General features: G+C 43.7%; 1 long non-coding RNA gene across 1 annotated transcript; it reads right to left on the bottom strand.

Annotated features, from left to right (window-relative positions):
* Window positions 1-8,335: 8,335 nt before the first annotated feature.
* LOC114447397 (uncharacterized) lies at window positions 8,336-20,763 on the bottom strand. The gene is made up of 4 exons (XR_003671840.1): window positions 20,677-20,763; window positions 17,935-17,995; window positions 17,766-17,853; window positions 8,336-8,504 (listed from the first exon to the last, which is right to left on the bottom strand). It is a non-coding gene; the product is annotated as an uncharacterized LOC114447397 (long non-coding RNA).
* Window positions 20,764-21,605: the final 842 nt, after the last annotated feature.

The raw sequence follows: 21,605 nt of genomic DNA, 5'->3' as shown, positions 1-21,605 counted from the left end.
GGTGGTCTGACATGACCCGGGGGAGCAGTCCACTTGCGCCGCACGTTGTATTCTGTGCTTCTTGTTTTTATCGACTGCAGTGTGTTTACAGTCAGCTCAGACAGCGGTTCATATTGGTTTCTGATCACACGTCTTTGTGCGTTTGTCACAGCAGCGGAACAGCAGGAGACACGAGGAGGCGAGAAGAGGACACGATGAGCCCGGCGGGGCTCAGGAGGACCTCTGACATCAGGAGGCAGCAGCGGTGGCTGAAGAAAAGCAGAAGGCAGTGCACAGATGTGAGTACATGTATAGTGGATCTGTTGGGTGAAGGGGAACCCTGCAGGGTGTGTGTTGTCTTTGAGTGTCCTAAAAAGCATCACACAAGTTTGATGTAGTGTTACGATTAGTATTGTTGTATGTTACATATGTTCAAGATTCAAGACGGTCGCCTGCAAACTTCAGGATGATGTTGTCTGTGTGGGAGGCCACGCACTCATGGGTGAACAGGGTGTAGAGGATGGGACCGAGGACACAGCCTTGCGGTGTGCCAACGTTTGTTAGGATACTGGCTGAAGTCCTGTTTCCCATCCTGACAGACTGAGGCCTGTCAGTCACAGAGGACCGGGTGTAGTCTGAGAGGTCTTGAATGCGGAGCATCCTGATGTAGGAGTCTTTATTCTCCAGGTGCGAGAGGGAGATGCGCAGGACTAGTCGGTGGGTCGTTGTTAGGGTTTGAATGGGAGCGAAGCCTGCTAGGAAGTAGGGGTGGAACGGTTCACTAATACCCCGGGAGCGGGATTTGGGCCTATCCAGATGTTTTTTTTCTGAGCGTAAACACCTCGAATCCGGCAGCATCCAGTTTGATTTCAATCCGGCTAGACCCACCCACGAGAGGCGGATCTAGCCGGATCGGCTCAAATGTGGCTCAGGTGCGAACACAAATGTGGCTAGCGAATCCGGCTAGCGACACGCTACTTCCGGTTCACGGGCCGCGACACGGAGCTGGAACGACTTTCTCCAGTGCGAACGTCCTCCATCGGAGATGGTGGCGTGACCCTTTGACCCAGGTTGTCCTAGATGTTGTTTGATGACAGCCCAGTTTGATAGATGAGTGTCGTTTAAGTCCTGATATGTGTCATGGAGTCCAATTGAAGAAGGATGGTAAACATTTTGATAATTGTGAAGCACGCACCGTGTATATGTGTGCGTCTGTCACACGAGGAGGACGGAGGATGAGAGGATGACAGAAGAGGGAACGTCAGAGCGCGGGAGAGCGTTGTTTAGCAGGGCGCACGTCTTGAACATCCTGTAGGCGGTGAGGTCGACGGTGAACGAGGAGGGTCACTTTGGGTGTCGTCAGCGTCGGCGGCATAGCGTGCGTCCATGCGGAGCGTAGACGACGTGCTCCGTGTGATGTTCTGTGGGAGGTTTGTGTGTTGTTAGTGTGTGTGCTGCGGGCAGGCCTCCTTTGAGCGCGTGCCTTTTGCGATGAGCTGCTGCGTGAAGGAGGCGTGTTGTCGGGAAGGCGAGCTCGTACGCCCGCGTGGCCGACCAAACAGCGTAAGGCCTGTAACGGTTTGTAGGTTTGTCATCGTCCTGACTTGTGCGAAGGAGTCTCTGCTCTCCACAGCTTTTAGCAGGAAAGGGGGAGGGGGCCGGCCGTGACGCGAGCGAGACAGTCTAACGGTTACTGCCGTTCCATACCGTTCCGGCACGGAGGTACCGTAGCGCGTGAGAGGTGTGTGTGCAGAACTCCTCATACGGCTCCTACACAGGGCACGTCACAGATAAAAGGCTGACAATGCAGTTGTGTTGTGAACTGCGAGCACAGTCGTGGTTACCTGGCGTTCAGGGAAGAGGGCGCACAGCTGACAACAGATAGAAGATCAGTGCAGCAGACCTCTGGTCTGTGTGAACGTGCGGATGAGCGTCTGCAATAATACATCCCGTCTGGCGGTGTTTAATGTGCGTCCAGCCACTGTAACACCGTGATCATTACCGGGATTAGTTTTTATCGCCACCTTGCGGACAGACTCTCTGTGCGCCGTGTTTCTCCTTCCAGAAGCCGTTTGGCAGCCGCTCATCTAAACTGTCCACGGTCGCTGCGCTTCCTCCCTCTGTCTGTGCGTCGTGCACCCGAAGAAGCTCTCGGCTTCTCCACATTCATCACGGCCACAATAAATTCTGACCAATCACAGCACGGTCGCTGCACAGCACCGAGAAAAAGTTCTGCCCGGGCCACGTGTCCGAGAGAGAAACGAGGTCATTTTGTGGGAGTGACGCTGGCAGTGAGGAGCGAGTTGCGTGTTCTGGCGGAGTACGGATCCAGCTTTAGTGTTGACGTGGATGTGTTGTCTGTGTTGCTTATGTATAACTCTTGGTGTCCACTGTCTCAGCGTCTTACCTGTGAGAGGGTACGAGATGAGCGAGCGGCGGCCTGCCTCTGTGCCAGGATTATCGATGGCTGCTGTCACCGTGAGTTTCAGCTGGTCAGTGTGTTTGTGAGCGTGGCAGAGATGTGGTGAAACACGTGCGTCCTGTCGATGTGTCTTTGTCTTTATCGATGCGTGTCTGTGGTCCTTTCAGGTGACAGAAGGGGCGTCACAGTGGGGACGTCCAGAGAGCACAGCGGATGGATCCGAGGTCACGCCCGTCGAGGAGGAGAGGAGGGGCCAGGAGGAGCACGGCAGAGGTCAGGAGGAGGTGCTGCCATGGGGAGGTGAAAGCATAGAGCAGATGAAGCCAGGCTACTTGTGTGTGTTGTAGAGTCTGGGTCAGAGTGTGTGTTCAGTGTGGAGGTTGTGTGTGTGTGTGTGTGTGTGTGTGTGTGCATGTGTCACTTGAGTGTGTGCTGGTTAGGAAGTGTGTTTGTTAGAGCTGTGTAGGCAGTAGCTGTAATGTGTGTGTGTGTGTGATTGTGTAGGCAACATGTTAGTAGTCAGCACCACCACAGGTTTGTTGTTGTTGTTGTTGAAACATGTGTACAGTGTAGTGCCTTTACATGTGGTGTCTGTGTGTATTAGAAAATGTATGTGTGTAGGTTGTTATGCATACATATGTATATGTGTATACATGCTCATTGACTTCATCAGCCCCTGCTGCTCATCTTTCCTATTTATGGACTGATGATATATAGATATCATTACAATCTAATCACTGTTTCATCTGCTGCATGTTTGCTCTGTACTGTATCATGTTTGCTCCTCTCTCTCTCTCTCTGTCTCTCTCCCTCCCTCCCTCCCTCCTTCATCCTCCATCCTCTCTCTGTCTCCTCTCTCTCCTTCATCCTCTCTGACTAGCAGCAGGACTGCTTCCCCCTTTAAGTTAAGTAATATGTGCTGTATAATAATAAAACAATAATAAAAGTGAATTGAATGTTTGTGTTTTATTGCAGTCTAAGCCATGTAAAGTGTAAATTTTCTGTAATGTTTGTGTGACTTAGTGTAATAAAGCTTGTTTTACTTTGAGGAAAACAGTGAAGTGCGTGATTGTTGGACTTAGTCTTTTTTGGCCGGCGCCTCCCGGGCCAGCCCGCCCGCCTCCGCCTCCAATTCCAATTCAAAGTCAAAGTCTAAGTCGTTGGCGTTGGTGAGTCTCCAGGAGTCTCGAGCGTCTCGAGTCTCGTGATTCGTCTCGTCTCTGCTCTGCGAGGCGAGGCGGTTTACAAGTACTAATGACAAGTACTCGATCCGAGACAACACCAGGGGGACGCAGCATTCCGGCCAACTTTGACTTGACTCACGCAGCATTCCGGCCAACATTCGGGTACGCAGCATTGTCGCACACAGCCTCCCAACCAACATGAGCCGCACTCTGCGGGTAGTCCCAACCGGGAATCGAACTGACGCTCGACTACTACCACACAAGCAGCTTCGCCTCCGCAGCTTTACCTCCGCAACCACTGTGCCGACAACAGAACCGGTACACAGGCTCCACTTGTCCTTCACCTGCGGGACAACACGTTGTGACATCACCAACAGCTGGACAAACGCACACTGACAACTGCTTCAAAGACCGACCGCAACCTTTATTAGCGCATCAGCCAGGGCACACAACACAATTACAACACAATTACAACACTGTCCGTGCACGGCTCACAGGAACAGGCAAGAATACAATAGAGTCAAAACAACACCTAGGTGACACTAACATTACACAGCACATTATCACAATAACAACACACAACTAAGTCTCACTGACATTACACAGTACAGCATCTACACAACACTACACAAACACTATGGCTGCACAGCCAACATACAACAACAGGAGGAGGGTTCCTTTATTCATTACAATCCAATTCAATTCACTTTATTTATACAGCAAATATTACAATCACACGTTGTCTCACCCCCCTAACAGCACTGTGGCAAGGAAACACTCCCTTTAAGAGGAAGACCCGTCAGCTGAAGGGGGACCAGTCCTGCTGCCAGTCAGAGAGGATGAAGGGGAGAGGGAGGGAGGGAGGGAGGGAGGGAGAGAAAGAAAGAGGGGATGAAGGAGGGGGAGAGAGAGAGAGAGAGAGAGAGACAGACAGAAGGAGAAAGAGGGGATGAAGGAGGGGGAGAGAGAGAGAGAGAGAGACAGACAGAAGGAGAAAGAGGGGATGAAGGAGGGGGAGAGAGAGAGAGAGAGAGACAGACAGAAGGAGAAAGAGGGGATGAAGGAGGGGGGGAGGGAGAGAGAGAGAGAGAGAGAGAGAGAGAGAGAGGATGAAGGAGAGAGACAGAGAGGAGCAAACATGCAGCAAGATGAAACAGTGATTATATTGTAATGACATCTATATATATCATCAGTCCATAAATAGCAAAGATGAGCAGCAGGGGCTGATGAAGTCCATGAGCACAGGAAAGATCAGGGGCCGGACTGCAGGTCAGCATGCAGGTCTTGAGACCTGCAAAGAGAGCGAGCGAGCGAGCGAGCGAGCGAGCGAGAGAGAGAGAGAGAGAGAGAGAGAGAGAGAGAGAGAGAGAGCGAGGCACAGAACTACAGGAAGACAGTGAACACACATTATGAGATGATATTACCCAGTGTGAGCCAGACTACAGAGAGTAGAGGAGAGGTCAGAGGTCAGAGTGTGAGGGGGAAACTGCTCAGTGGATCATGTTTGTGCCCCTGACAGCGTAGGCCTAGAGCGGCATAGCTGTGCTACACACTACGTCTAAGGCTAACTGTACGCCTTACTAAACAGAAAAGTTGTAAGTCTAGTCTTAAAGGTGGAGGCAGTGTCTGCCTCTCGGACCCACATTGGTAACTGCTTCCATAATAGCGGTGCCTGATAGCTGAAAGCTCGTCCTCCCATTCTACTTCTATGAATCCTAGGAACTACAAGTAAACCTGACCTCAGAGATCTGAGTGTCCTATTAGGAACATATGGTACAATCAGCTCCTGCACATACAATGGACCAAGTCCATGAAGAGCCTTGTACGTTACAACAAGGATCTTCAGGTGTATTCTTCAGTCCACTGGGAGCCAGTGAAGAACCCGGGCCTACCACACAAAGACATAAACTTTAACACTTCAGGACTACACATCTATCTGCTTACACAAACTCATCTCTGACAACACACTCATGCTCACAGACACAACACACACCTGCATTATGACATCACTCAGAAGCTTCATCACACTCTTCTCCTTGACCTACACAACACACATTCCACTCAATTACATGTGCTTGGGCAACAGCTACTTCAAAGCAACAAACACCACTGCATGCATATACATATATATATGCATGCATGCATATATACATACATATATATATATATATATATATACATACATATACACATATCTATTTATACATGCATATCTACATCCTGCATGTCCATGTTAATTGCAACTGAACTCTCTGAACTTATTTGTCCCGTTTCATTTGAATGTTACTATGCTCTGCTCTGTGACCTTAACATAACAACATCTGAAGGACAAACTTACTTGAAATGTTTGCTTCATTATTACTTTGAAGCACTTTGTGCATCTCTTATCAATACATATTTCAAACATGGCTGCTTGCTGCCTAATCACTACTTTCACCTGTTACAATGAAGGCACTTGACTGATGATTTGTCAGGATCATTTTACAACCATGTGGAGATTTAGAGTCAAAAACACGTCAGGGCCACCGTCATCAATTCATCATTATCGGCTAAATGCCATAAATAATCCGGATTCATTTTTTTGCCAATATCAATCGACCCCGATTACAACACAGGAGTGATGGCTGCTGGAAAAGTGCCTCTGTACACCTGTTTAGATATTCCACTCAATAATAATACAATATATTATATATATATATATATATACATACAAACACATACCTACTGACACCGGTACACTACAGCTGCTCACTCACAGCTCACCCTGCTGCAGCTCAGCACACGCCTGCAGAAAACACACACCACACAATCAACACATGCCACCGTCTCAACCTTCTCACCTACATGACACACACATTTACATTTACCACACCGACAGGAAACACCTCGCAGGACCTTCAGGAACAAAACACAACGTCACAAAAAACACACAACACCGTCTGGTTAATAACATAAACTACACACACACGACACTTACACAGCACCTGCATCCGCACATGCCTGTCGCTCTGCTTAACAGGCTTCAGCCTCAGCTCCTGTCAAACCAACCAAACACACTCAGTTTATAATAGGGATGTCCCGATCCGATCACGTGATCGCAAATCGGGCCCGATTACGTGATTTCAGACTCGATCGGAATCGGATATTACCTTTTTTGTTACCGTTTTTCGGCCGCGATAAATGACATTTGCATGCTGGTTTGTTTTCCTCTCTCTCTCTCTCTCTCTCTCTCTCTCTCCGGTGCGTTGTAGCGTATAAAGGCCGTCGGACTTTATATGGCCCGCGGCTTCTGTCTTAAAATGTGTCAAATCAACAGGTAGATCTTATTTTTTAACTCATTGTGCAGACCTCTGTCTCGTTACAGCGACACAGAGAGCTGTGAAGCTGCACAACACCGTTTCAACACTTTGCCACAATTCACCGCGACTTGGCAAGTTCTCTGCCTTCTCACTGGCAGCAGTCGCTGCAGCGCCCCCCAGTCTAGTCCTCTTGCCCAGTCCTCTTGTGCCAGCTCTGCTGTCAGTTTCTATGTGTTTCTGTCTACATGGTGGCGTTTGTTTCACTGCAGCTGTCTGCAGCGGCCTGATGCGCATACACACATGCAAACGCAAACGCGTGCGCACACAAGCACATGTGCTTACAGGTCAGCCCACTCCCAGAGAGTGCGTGTTGTTTGGCTCTGTTGCTCATGACGTGCTAGTTGGTTTGACTTAACTCCATCGACTATGCTCAGATAAGCCATGGTAATACGCCTACCACTACTCATAATAATAATATTAATATTATTAAAATAATAATAATGTTGATGATTGGGGCCTTTCCAGTGTTAAATGTTCTTTAGAAATTAAAGTTTCTTGATCTTTAAAGGGTGTACTTGCATTATACGTCGTTACCATTGTATTAGTTGAACATAGTCTCAAAACGACAATATTATCGATTATCGCAATAATTTCTCTTGGCAATTAATCGCCCAGCAAAATCTGTTATCGTGACAGGCCTAGGTATGACAGTTGCTTTTGGTGCGAGGTCTCGATGAGCTGCTGCGTGTCTGAAATCCTATTTACCGCCTTTATAGAGAATCTTGAAAGTATCGGATCGGGACTCGGTATCGGCACGTACTCAAAATCAAACGACTCGGACTCGGACTCAAAGGCAAAAAAAACCCGATCGGGACATCCCTCGTTTATAACGCATCACAACGTGTCATCGCCAACAAACGGGATCACTGGTCCCACTCCGACAGGGGCCGTCACAACGACAACACTACACAACTCTACATCACAATGTTTCTCTTTTCTCCTCTGGTTCTACTTGAAACATCAACACTATCATTCGCTGACATGGACCCGTTTGGCCCGTCGCTTGTCTGAACTGACCCGGTGCGTCCAGGTGCACATGTTCTCTCTGTGACGCAGGTGCAGCGACGTGCTGACGGGCCTCCCTCACCAGAACCTCTCTGAGCTCCTCTGGTACCTCTTACTGGAACGCTTCCTAGCTCGTACACAGCTGCTTCTGATGGGTCACAAAAGCAGCTGCTCACCATAAATCCAGCCTGCAGACACATGCAGACACACAAAGGACTACAAGTACACAGCTACGCTACGCTCACTCACCAATCGCCGACTTTGTTTTACATATGAAATCTCCGCCTTCGTTCACACTGCAGACCTCTGCGCTTTAACCCCTGACCCCTGACCACAGGCACGTCACCAACTCACCTGTTTGTTCATCAGGATATAGATGAGGGGGTTGATGGTCTTGGCAACAATTGATGGGATGACGCTGGCAACGGGACCGATGAGCCCGGGCTGGCCAAAGGTGGCCATCGTCACAATGATGCCTCACGGCGTCCGGCAGAGCAGGTACCGCACCACGGTGGTGACGACCGTGAACGGGATGTGAAACTCCCGGGGTACATTCTGCAAGAATTCACCAAACCAGAATAGTAAGACAAATCTAGTTCTCTCCAGATTCAGACAGCATATGTGACAAATCTTTGATTTTTTTTGAGAAGTTCATTAACTCGGAGCTGGCTCTCCCCGAGGCCGGACTCGGGATACAGCGCTGTCACAGATCCCTCGGACCGCGGCCACCACAGGGATCCAGCCCAAGGTCTGTGATAATCTACTTTCAGGAATATAAAATGAAAGAAACGGTTCTCCGATCTGCCTGGAAGAAGAGGGAGTTGCGTTTTGAGGGGAAAAGAGTATTCTTTGAACAAGACTACCCAACCGAGATATTAAAAAAGAGGAGAGCCTATGCCGACATCAGAAAGGTGTTAAAAGACAACGGGCTGCGTTTTCAAACGCTGTATCCTGCAAAGCTCAAAGTGCTGTTTGACACCGGCTCCATCTTCTACAACAGTGCAATGGAGGCAATGGATGACCTTAAGAAGAGGGGATTTACATTGGACAGCTCTAGACCTAGACCGCCAGAGACAAATCCAAGAGAAGTTAAAGACGTTTCAGCGGGACATGAATGCTACAGGGCTGTCAGGTAGTAAATAGAGAGGCTGTGTTACATGTAAGAGATTGGTGAAAGAAACATCTTAATAACATCGTGGGCTGAAAGGCGCCAATAAACAGATCTGTAAACATGGACATTCAGAGACAATGCGATTTATCCTATCATAATCTTGAAACATTTTAACTGACCGTGGAGCGGGGGAACTATGTGTAACTCTGATGTGCACTGCTCTGAAATTAGACAACACTATTCAGAGATATCAGCGTGCACGGGATGGGGCCCCTTCATCGTTAAGGGTTTCCCCACCAAATCTTGAAGTTGAGTTCATACTTCATGAGTGGAAGTCAATTGAGTGTAAAGTGTGTAGTTACATGTTCAGTTTTGTCTTGGTTCATAAGACAGAAGTTTGTTCAGGTCATCTAGTCAGTTTGAATACTCAGATGTTTTCTCTCTTTGTTAGTTGAAATGAGTTATCAAACCTACAAAGTTATCACTTTGAACCCTATAAAGAGAAGTAAAATGATTGCTAAAATGAAAAAAGAGAGACAGGATATAATTTTTTTGCAAGAAACGCATCTTTCAAAAACGTTGAGGAAAATGGGTTTTAAAAACACATATTATTCATCATTTGAAAGAGGGAATAAAAGAGGAGTTGCAATCTTGGTTTCAAACAGAATAAATTTTATGTTCTCTTCTCAAATTAATGATAAGGAGGGACGCTATGTACTAGTTAAGGGCTTTATTGACCAAAAAGAAGTCACCCTACTGAATGTTTATAGGCCTCCGGGAACTAATAAACAGTTGATTGAGAAAGTCTTTAATTTAATATCGGCAGAAACCTCGGGGGTGTTAATATGTGGAGGAGACTGGAACATTCAACTGTGCCCAACCATGGATTCTTCAAATAAGATAAAACAGATGAGATCTGAGGCAATATATGTTAAAAGACTGCTTAAAGAATTTGGCATGATCGACATATGGAGAGATCTCCACCCTCATGATAAGTATTTTACTTTCTTTTCTCATCCCCATTCAGTGTACTCAAGAATTGATTATTTTTTTATGTTCAACTTAGATAGACACAGAATAATAAACTGTGATATAGGAGTGAGGGACATTTCTGATCACGCAGGGGTTTACTTGGTATTACACTTAGACAACAAACCTAAAGAAACTTTGTGGAGACTTAATACAAATCTTTTGAATGACCCGCATTTTCAGAAATATATAGAGAAAGAAATAAAAGATTATATTATCTCTCCAAGTACACTTTGGGATGCTGCTAAAGCAGTTCTTAGGGGTAAACTTATAGGATGGTCTGCTCAGAAGAAAAAGGAAAAAGATAAACAAATTAAACAACTGGCTGAAAAACATATGGAAAGCAATGACTCTGTGGTCCTACAACAGATTCTACATACAAAACAAGCCCTAAATAATATTTATGAAAGTCAGATAGCAGGAAGGGCTAAGTTAATTAAACAGAACTTTTATGAAAATGGTCCCAAATCTAAAAGACTTCTAGCATGGAGGACACAAAGTGAAAGATCCCCTGACAAATGAAACATGTCATAAATTAGAGGATATTCAAAAATCATTTGAGACATATTATACTAATTTATATGCACAGCCTGAAGCAGCTGGTATAAGTGATGTGTCCAAATTCCTGACTAGCTTAGACCTACCATCTATAGGAACGGAACAGAACAAAATAATAACTCGAGAGATAACAGATGCAGAAATAAATAAAGCTATATCAAGACTGAAATCAAATAAAATGCCAGGTGCTGATGGCTACCCATCTGAATGGTATGAAAAGTTTAGGGAAACTAAAGGGGGGAGTTCCCCCTATGTCATGGAGACAAGCGGTAATCTCAATAATCCCCAAGCAGGGTAGAGATAAGACAAACTGTAGTTCCTATAGACCTATATCTGTTTTAAATATTGATTATAGATTATTTGCATCGATACTAGCTAAACGATTGGAAGATATAATCCCAGACCTTATAGACACAGACCAAGGCAGATCCAGGACAATGTGAAACGGGCTCTCTACCTAGTTGATCATATAAACAGTAACAATATTGAATCAGTGATTATCAGCCTTGATGCGGAAAAAGCTTTTGACTCAGTCCGATGGGACTATCTGTACTTGACCCTTAAACGTTTTGGTTTTAAACCAATGAGATATCCGGTGTACAGGTTGGAGATGTGCAGCATAAGATTTGTTTATATGCGGATGATATCCTGTTGGCTCTTACAGAACCGAATATAAGCCTGCCTAAATTAATATCCCTTCTCCAAGATTTTGGATCATACTCTGGATATAAGTTGAATTTAAATAAAACCCAGACACTTGCCTTTAAATATAAACCACAGGGTAACAGAACTGGGATATGTAATTTTAAATGGAACGGTAAGGCAATCAAATACTTAGGGGTCCATATTCCCAAAGATCTTTCATCCATTTACAATATTAACTACAATCCTATAACCGGCAATATCAAAATGGACCTAAATCGTTGGTCATTACTACCTATGAGTATGTGCAATCGAATAGAGATAGTGAAAATGAACATATTACCAAAGCTGCTTTTCCTCTTTCAATCACTTCCAGTTGAAATACCCCCTAAACAATTCAATAATTGGAATAAAATGATATCCACCTTTATTTGGGGAAAACAAAAACCCAGGATTAGATTCCAGACATTACAGCTTCCTAAAGATAAAGGGGGAAGGGCTTTACCCTGCCTGGTAGACTATTACAGGGCAGCACAATTACGCTCTTTGGTGTATTGGTGTATGAAGCTAAATGGAAGGACCTAGAACAGAATCAGACTACGATACCTCTCCAAGCTTTCTTGGGAGATAATAAGCTACAGAGAAAACAATCGGAAAAGTTTAATACATGGATCAATGTTCCATTAAACATCTGGTATAAACAATTTAAAAATGACAACTTTGAAAGAAACGTACGAATATTACGGTGGATTGCTTATGATACAGAATTTACCCCAGCAAATTTGGACAACAGGTTTAAACATTGGATTACTAAGGGTATCACCTCCTACTGTACTATCTCATCTAAAGAATGCCTGGACTGTTTTCAACGGTTTCAAGATATCTTTCATTTGGAGAAACAAGATATTTGTTGATGCATATAAGGGTAATAACAATAAGAAAATAATTTCCAGGATTTACTCATCACTGCAACTAAATAGAGGTCTCTCCACAACCTACATTAAATCTAGATGGGAAAGGGAATCTAATATAACACTTACCGAGGAGGACTGGTTAAATATTTGTAAAACACAATCTATAACTACTAATTCGGATCTTTGGAGAGAGGTTTTTCATAACACCCAAATTGAAAGGACAAAGAACCAAATGTCCTGAACACGGTCAATGTTGGAGAAAATGTGGTAATATGTCAGCTGGTCATTTTCACATTTTTTGGGAGTGCCCTGCTATAGCCTTGTTCTGGACAGAGGTGATGACAGAAATTAGATCAATAATTGGACTGACGCTCACTTTCAATTTTAGCACCACCTACCTAGGTAATCTGCCGACAGGACTAAAAAAAACGGGATACATATTTATTGCGGATATTATTAGTGAGCGGTAAAAAATCTATAACCAGGAGATGGTTGAGCGAGGAACCTCCAACGGTGGTGGAATGGAGGGCGGTAGTGCAGGAAATCTATGTTATGGAAAGGATGACCCTTTCCCTGAGGGGTGCTGCCGAAAGATGTGAAAAATACTGGAGGAAATACACACAGTATTATTAACAATTAATCATTTATTTTCTGCCTGTATTGTATGTAGCCCGTGAATGATCTTCTGTGGGAATGTGCTGTAGGCGAATCCTGAATGTTAGTTTCTTACCGGACTGATGACTGACCTATTTGTTGTTCTATGTCTGTTCTGGGCACGCTCTGTATACACTGTGTTTAACGTATTAAAAGAAAATAAAAATTAAATTTAAAAAAGAGTGTACGTAATCTTTTTTTTTCCAGCTTAAAGCAATAACCTTTTTTTGCTTGTAACAAACATATATCAATAAACATTTGCTCTCTAGGTTTTACCTTATATCTCTTGGGAGGAATGCCTAAGATAAAAAATTTAGGTTCTAGTTCAATATTGATTTGTAGGATTTGCAACAATGTGCCTTTCTCTGCCCTGCATTTGACACACAAGTCTAAAACATTTGGATTAAATTTACTTAATCTTGCAGGAGTCAAATAAACTCTCATCAGCCATTTATATTGCAATAATTTTAAGCGTGTGTTTAATGTTTGCCTCTGAGCTTTTATACAAGCTAAATTCCACTGTTGCCATTAACAAACCATAAAAAAAGGGGGTCCTCAATTAATACTTCCTCCAGTGCAGATAACTGGGACAGGACTGATGTATTCTTCAGATATTTTTGTATCTCCGACCAAACTGAAACCATACTTTTCAGTATTGGGTTTGATGTAGCTTTTCTAAGATTTTTTGGATTGTTAGAGTACAAAAATGCAGGCATTCCAAGGGTCCTAGCTTGCGCTGCCCAGTAGTACCATTTTAAGTTTGGGCACTGTAGCCCTCCTCTATCATTCCTCCAAATGAAGTCATTGAGCAGTCTATTCATTTTAGAGAAAAAATCAGGAGGAGGAGGCAAGGGGACATTCTGAAAGAGATAGAGAAACTTAGGGAGGGTATTCATTTTGATTATATTCACTCTACCCATTGGAGAGATAGGGAGCGATACCCAATTATTAAGAGCTTGGCTTACAGATTCTACAAGAGGTGTGTAATTACCCTGCACAATATCTCCCAACAGGGAAGTGATCTGTATTCCCAAATAAGTGAAACAATTAACAGTTTTGAATTGACGAGTTTGAGTTGGGGGGTTAGCTCTATCGTTTGAATTCATTAGCAGTATTATTAGTATAAGATTTTTGATTATTCACTTTGTAACCAGAAACCCTTCCAAAATTTTTAATAAGCTCCATAAGAGCTGGGATAGATTTGTCCAGATTTTTAAGGAAAAGAATGACATCATCTGCATAAAGAGCTATCCTTTGGCCCAACTGTCCTAATTGTATACCAGAAATTCTTTTATGACTCCTCACTGCAATTGCCAAGGGTTGGTGAAAGTGGACATCCCTGTCTACACCCTCGATTTACCTTAATTGGTTTAGAAAGGTTGTTATTGGTAATTACCTCTGCGTATGGATCATTATATAAGATCTTCACCCAATTGCAAAATTTTTCTCCAAACCCAAAACAACTAAGAGCATCAAACAGAAAACCCCATTCCACACGATCAAATGCCTTTTCAGCATCGAGGGAAAGCAAAGCTGTGTCCATTTCTTCTTTCTGAGACTGCAAGACATTTAATACTCGCCTAACATTGTGGAATCCTTGTCGACTAGGGGTGGGCGAATCGATCTAAATATCCCAAATAGCCCAAAGCGGAGCTGCAGAGTAAACAGAGGGAGGAGGAAGAGGCAGATCCCCAAACATGAACCAGAGAGTTGACTGACAGAGGCTTTACTGCAAAACACAGGTAGATGGTTTTAAAAAGTGAAGGTTTAGATCGAGTAATCTGCAGCATGAATTAATGGTGTCTTTCTGAGTGCTGTGATAAGACATGCAATTTTAGCAGAATGACTGAACAGTCATCATATCACCAGCTGAAATAAATCTTGTTTTTCTCAAATTCCAAAATATATCTAATAATGTAATTATATAAGTTTATATAATGATATGTATTTCAGTATGATTAATATAATTATGCTTTGGTGATAACTGTTGAAGGATCTTTATTCTTCATATTTAGACTACATGCAGGTAGGTGTTAAACTTTTATAAAAGTATCTTAGTCGTGCTGTTACACCTGCATGATTCACCAAGAGCCATGGCTGTCACAAGGAGCATTGCTGACATGATTGTGAAGTTAAAATTTCAAACTTATACAGTTCTGCACTTTTGTTTGCAGCTTGATTTACTTAACAAATGTTTCTTGTGTATTATTATTCTGCTAATCACGATAATCTATTTAAAGGCAAAAAAAGGAGGCAAACAAATAATTATTTATGATCATGAAATTTCAAAGTAAAAGTATCGGTATCGGTATTGGTATCGGCGATACTGGCCCTGGATTTACTTGGTATCGGATCGATACTGAAATCTTCAGTATCGCCCACCCCTATTGTCGACCTACAATAAAGCCGTTCTGATCCTCATGAATAATTTTTGGAAGGATAACCTCCAGCCTTTTTGCCAATATTTTACATAGAATTTTTAAATCTGAATTTAAAAGGCACCTCTTAAGGAGGGCGGGAGAATCTGCTTCTGATAGGACTCAAGAAACATTTCAAGGAGAGGGACCTGTAACTTCGAGCAAAATTTCTTGTAAAAATCAATCGGCAGACCATCAGGTCCTGCTGCCTTTCCAGTTTTCATACTTTTTATAGCTTCTGCTATATCTGCTAAAGTTATCTCCTTATCCAAACTATTTCTGTCCTTCTCTGAAATTCGTGGAAAAATATAATTACTTAGGAATGTATTTGGTTCCATAGACTCAAATAAATAAAAAATCACTCTCAGAATTATACAGATTTTCATAATAGTTTCTAAAAGCTGAGTTAATTAGAATAGGATCTGTTATACTTTCACCATTATCAGAGTTGAGACTCGTTATAGATCTTTCTGTTTGAAGCTTTTTTATGCGCCATGCCAAAATTTTACCACATTTTTCCCCTTGGTCAAAGAAGCTTTGTTTAAGTTTTAGAAGATCCCCAGTTGCTTTTATGGCTGACATTTCATTATACTGCGCTCTCAAAATCAGTAAACCATACTGTGGTTCCAGAATTCTAAGTCTAGACTCTAATAAAAGTCATTTTTGTTTCCATCTTTTAGTTTTTGAACTTGTAAAAGAGATTATCTGACCCCTAATCTTGTACTTGCACAAGTTTCAAACTGGTTAACCGAGAAAAACAAGTCGATCTGATCTTCAAGAAAGGAAATAAAATCTGGATCTAAAAGCCATTTCTGCTGCAATCTCCATTTTGGTGGATCTTTTCTCAGTCCTGGGTCCAAATAGCAAATATTAACGGGGGCATGATCAGAGACTAAAAAAAAGTCAATTCGGGAGTATGATTTGTATGAATTAGAAAAACATGAATAAGATAAAGTATTAGGGTTTCTCTCTCTCCAAATATCTCTCCTCTACTCTTACTATGAGATCTGTCTAATTTTGTGGATCTATCTTTAGATGGGTCCAAAGTACAATTAAAATCACCTGCAATTATATACTGACCATAGAGAGACGAAAGGTTAAAAAACAGACTACTGAAAAAATCTGGGTCGTCATTATTTGGGGCGTAAATATTTACCGACACAAGAGGTTCCGTCGGAAGTTTGGCTTGAACTATTAAATATCTACCTGCCCTATCTGCTATTATCTTATCAATATTCAATGGGACTGATTTATGAATAAGAATCATAACGCCTCTTGCTTGAGAGTTAAAAGGGGCTGATAGAACATTGCCTTGCCACCTCCTCCTAACCCTTATTTCCTGACCTGATGCCAGGTGAGTTTCCTGAAGATTTATAGACTTCAACCTCTGCATCACCTGCTTTACCTTTTTAAGCTTTTGCAACCCTCTGCAATTCCAAGAGGTAATCACAAGATCTAATTCGAGGCGTTCTATATACTGACTCGTTCTGTTCTAACATTACTCACTGATACAGTGGTCAGCAGCACTGGGGCCCCACAAGGGACAGTCCTGTCTCCCTTCCTCTTCACGCTCTACACCTCTGACTTCAGCTACCACACAGTAGTGGGATGTATCAGCAAAGGTGGAGAGTCTGAGTACAGGACTGTGGTTGACAGCTTTGTTACATGGTGCGAGCAGAACCATCTGCTGCTCCATGTGGCAAAGACAAGGGAGCTGGTTGTGGACCTGAGGAGGACCAAGACACTCGCGGCTCCAGTTTCCATCGGTGGACAGAGTGTGGACATTGTGGAGGATTACAAATACCTGGGAGTGCCGCCTCTGTGCCGCCTCTCAATAAACTGATCAGAAGGGTGCAGTGTCAGACAGAAGGATGCTGTCTGAGCTGCAGGGATCCTGGAGAACAGCTTCCATCCTCTCCAACACATGCTGCTGAAGTGCAGGAGTACGTTCAGTGCCAGACTGATCCCTCCCAAATGCACCACTGAGCGCCACAGGAGGTCCTTCCTTCCTGTGGCCATCAAACTGTACAACTCCTCCCTCTGAGATCAGATCTAACACTGTCTTGTAATCTTATCCATATTGGATTTATTTAGACAAGATTTTACTGCACACAGTACAAGTACTATATATGACTTCAGTCTTCACTTGCCAGGATTTTACTTGAATGTTTATTAATGTTTAGAATTTATTAGGTTTTATTTTTATCTTACGCTTATTACTTTACCTTATTTATATTTCTAACCTGTCTTTTTGAGTATACATGGAGCACCTGGAATAAAAGCAATTTCCCCCTGGGATCAATGAAGTATTTCTGATTCTGATTCTGAAGTTGACCTGGAAAAATATGGACTATGTCTGCACACGAGGAAGTAGTACTGACCCGCTCAGAGGACACAGTGGTTCAAAGTAACGACACTGATGTACAATCAAAATCTCTAACTACTGAGCGCTAACTGGAAACACAACACTCACACCAGGACAAACCATCACCTGATCGACAGCTGCTGTGGCTCCTCACACCGGGGCCAGGGCTAGGGCCGGGCCAGGACCAGGGCTAGGGCCGGGCCAGGACCAGGGACTACGGCATAAACACAACAAGACATAAACTTTAGAACTTCCAAATCTGTCCGACTACACAACATACAGAAAAAACACATACCTGCAGTCTTGCTTACATTTCCACCATTTCTGTTCATCTCCGTCATCTCCTTCTCCTTAGCCTACATAAAAAACACATTCAGTTCAATTCTGTTTCAATTCAACAGCACGTCTCACAATCTCAACCGTCTCAAAGCACTTCACACACCCAGAGCCTCAACCCCTCAGCTACAGCGACAAGAAACACTCCCTTACATATGTGTCAAAAACAGTCCATTCCATTCCACATATTATACACTCAGGGACACATTTTACACAATAACTTACTTTTAGTATATACTTGTAGATTACTCCCAGCTCACAGAGCCCACGAAAAGAGGAATTGAACAAAATTAGACTACAGTGATCCCTCATAGACCATTATCAACCAATCAGGATGCAAGAACGAAACAGGACACAGACTACGTGCTGCTAAAAAACATGCAACACTGCACAAAACAAAATCCACATGACGACCGCAGGCTGTGAAACGCACTAATCATCCACTCAACTCGAAACACCGGCACAGATGTTCATTACATTGATTCAATATGAGCAACGCTGCAGACATGAGAGGACCGTCACTGACTCCCTCCATATGCAACAGTTCATAGCTAAGGAGCGCTGTGTCCAAGCATATCGTTTAATGTCACTTAATAATATTCAGGCAGAGATCCACATTTGATCCACTTAAATGAGCTGTTCAGATCCTCGGGTTTCACCAACAAATGGAAAATAGCCCTTTGTCTAACTCTGGCATATTTATACATTTGTTATTTAATATGCACTGTCCCTGAAATAAATTAATACATAAATAAATCGATAAATAAACAAATCGACAAACAAAGGCCGCTCATAAGCCTGAGCCAACATACAAAGTCAAGCGTGCCTTTCATTCAGGACTCAAGGTCCAAAGGTTTGGAGGAAAAAGGGCCAGATTAAAGCAAGAGATTGAAGATTAAAGCAAAGCATCTGCAGAATTTCCTTCAAGAGAGCCAGATTGTGACCTTCATGTTGACGTCCACTGAGTTGATGTGTTCTGTGAACCGTTCCGATTCATGGGTCTTTAACCCAGGTATCAACAGGAACTCTTCTCTCCACTTCTTCTATGTACAGATTAGCCACAAATGGAGACAGGTGATCCCATTGTACTGGAAGCAAGTGCTGTTCGGGCAGAGGTCCGGCAGGTCGCAACATGAGGTTGGTTCTTTCCTTCGGTGTGCCATCTCTTTGGCTTCTGAGGTAGGGATGCAGGTCACTGTGTGATTCTTTATTTTGCATCCTTGTTAGTTACAGGTGTCAAATGAAACCCGTGGTGTTTTCCCCTGAAGTCCGAGCTGACGATACTGCAAGCCCAATATGACACAGCCAGACTCACCGGGCATACATTTACACATTCCAATGGCAGCTTCGACAGAAACCCACAAATCTGAAATATGAGCAGGTTCTGTACTGGCCCAGCTCGATGCAGCTGTTCGCCACGTCTGTCCAGATAAGAAGGACCTCTGTGAGCACCTGCTGGGGTAACCCCACTGGAAAAGAGAGGGGGCTATACCCCGGATGAAGGAGTAGCATCGCCTCCTGAGAGAACTCCTGGAACATGTTGAGGCAAATGCCAATGACCTGCTACTTGAGCAACAATGTGAGGTGGCTGAGTAAAGGAAATGCACTGGTCCCGAGTCAGAGAGCAACACAGCTTTCGCTTTATCTGCACGATGAGCACAAGACCAAAATGGCTGCCTTTTTGACGGACGTTACGTCACATCACGTCATAATGAGCTTCATTTAAAGCTGCAGTCGGTGTTCGCTCTTTCAAGAGGAGGCTGGACCTCCTAAAGTCTTCAGGGAGAATGTGAGCACATCACAAAACTACAAGCTGATTGGAAACTTCACCAAAAAGTTCAACACTTTCTGCCACTGGCAGCAGCTCCTCCTCCTAATCCAGAATCCTTTCCTCATCGGACAAGTCCACGAATTTTCACAAGAGCTGACTCGTGCAGGACACCTACAGCTTCGATCATTCATCTGCAAGGAAATGCTGCATTAAGAGAGCATTTTGAGGCAACTGACCCTGCTTCTGGCCGTAGTCTGTTCCCTGGTTCCACCAGTACACCAAAGTAGCCCCAATACTACTCAAACTCAAGTTAACTTTAGGATCTTTGGATTGCAACTTTTTTGGTCAGGCTCTTTTTGGCACAATGTTCATCTTCAGTCCAACGCAATTTAAACATCAGGTCAAATCGGCCTGTAATTGCTACATGCCTCTGTGCAGACAAGCATACAAAAAACAAACAACATTCGTACAATTATCGATGCTACTTTCATGCACAAAACTTGCAGTGTCCAACTTATCTGACATACTTCTACCACATGACGGCATTCCTGCGAGGCTACAGTGGCTATCTGAGTACATACAAACTAGCCTACAACACCCTTACACAACTAATTAATCTGGCAAAGTAAAGCACAACAACATGTCTTGCACAAGATACAAATCTGAAAACTTTCCTTTCACATCACCCAAAAACACTCCATCTTCTACACTGCAGAGCACGCTAGCATGCCGGTTCGGCCTACAGTGCTCGACGACCAAGAGTGTGAGGGTTTCTTCACATTAAAAGGGACTTTCTATCTGGGGGTGAGGCTCTGGGTTTCTTTAAAACAACTTTTCATGCACAACATGCTACACAAATAACATTTTACATGATTACGTCGATGCCACTAATGCCATTACCTCAATAAAACCAATAATAATGTCAACGACCTTTACCAGAACCCCTCCTGCTGACGGGAAGACAGGACAACTCTAGCCGTCTCACAGGTCCAGACTGCGGTTCTGCATCGACATCTGACAACACGCGGGCCTGTGGACACAGTGAAACAAAATCAGCTTCGCCGTCGTACCTCTTTGGAATAACATCTGTCAAAGGATTCATCAAGTGTTTGGCTTTCCATGGCAGGCAATACATCATGTATTTAACTGATGAACACACAATGCATTTCAAACATTTAGCATTTTGGAGACGTCAGCGTGGCTGGACTGCACCCGCTGGCATGACTGTTACGACGAGCAATGGCACAGATTTTTTTTCAAATGCAGATTGTATGTAATGACTGTAACTTCATGGCATGATTCACACACTCAAAACGTGCGTTCAACCTCTAATGACACATCTTGCTTGTACGTTTTAAAGCCACCGCCAACAAACACACAACATTGTGTGGGACAATTTATCGACTACAATACCAAGGCTTTGACATTAAGGGGAAACCAGGGCACTGTTTGGCAGGACACAACCGCCCACTCCAGATCCTCCAGTCCCTGTGTAAAACACACAAAAATATAACACCTGCAATTGTGTAAACTTCAAATCTGTCTTTATCAAAACACATTCCAATGTTCCAAACTCACAAATATGAGCAAACCACAAAAACTTCCATCAACAACTTTTATTCAGTCATTTCACAACATGGCATTGACAAAAATAAACAAAAGGTCGCAGGCCGGAACGCAGCGATGCCGGGGAGTGACGTCACCGGACCATCTGGAAGACAAGAGACAAACATGTCAGTGAATCGCCAACTCAAACGCACACTGCATTTCAAAATACACTTCGCTTGCAAGCTCCACTTACCATTCCTCGTCAACGGCGCGCCCCGATTGTCGAACGTGTCGTGCTCATTTCTGCAAAG

This window comes from Parambassis ranga, chromosome 15 (genome assembly GCF_900634625.1).
Source record: "Parambassis ranga chromosome 15, fParRan2.1, whole genome shotgun sequence".
Lineage (NCBI taxonomy): Eukaryota > Metazoa > Chordata > Actinopteri > Ambassidae > Parambassis > Parambassis ranga.
This window is presented reverse-complemented; position numbering and strand designations above follow the sequence as displayed.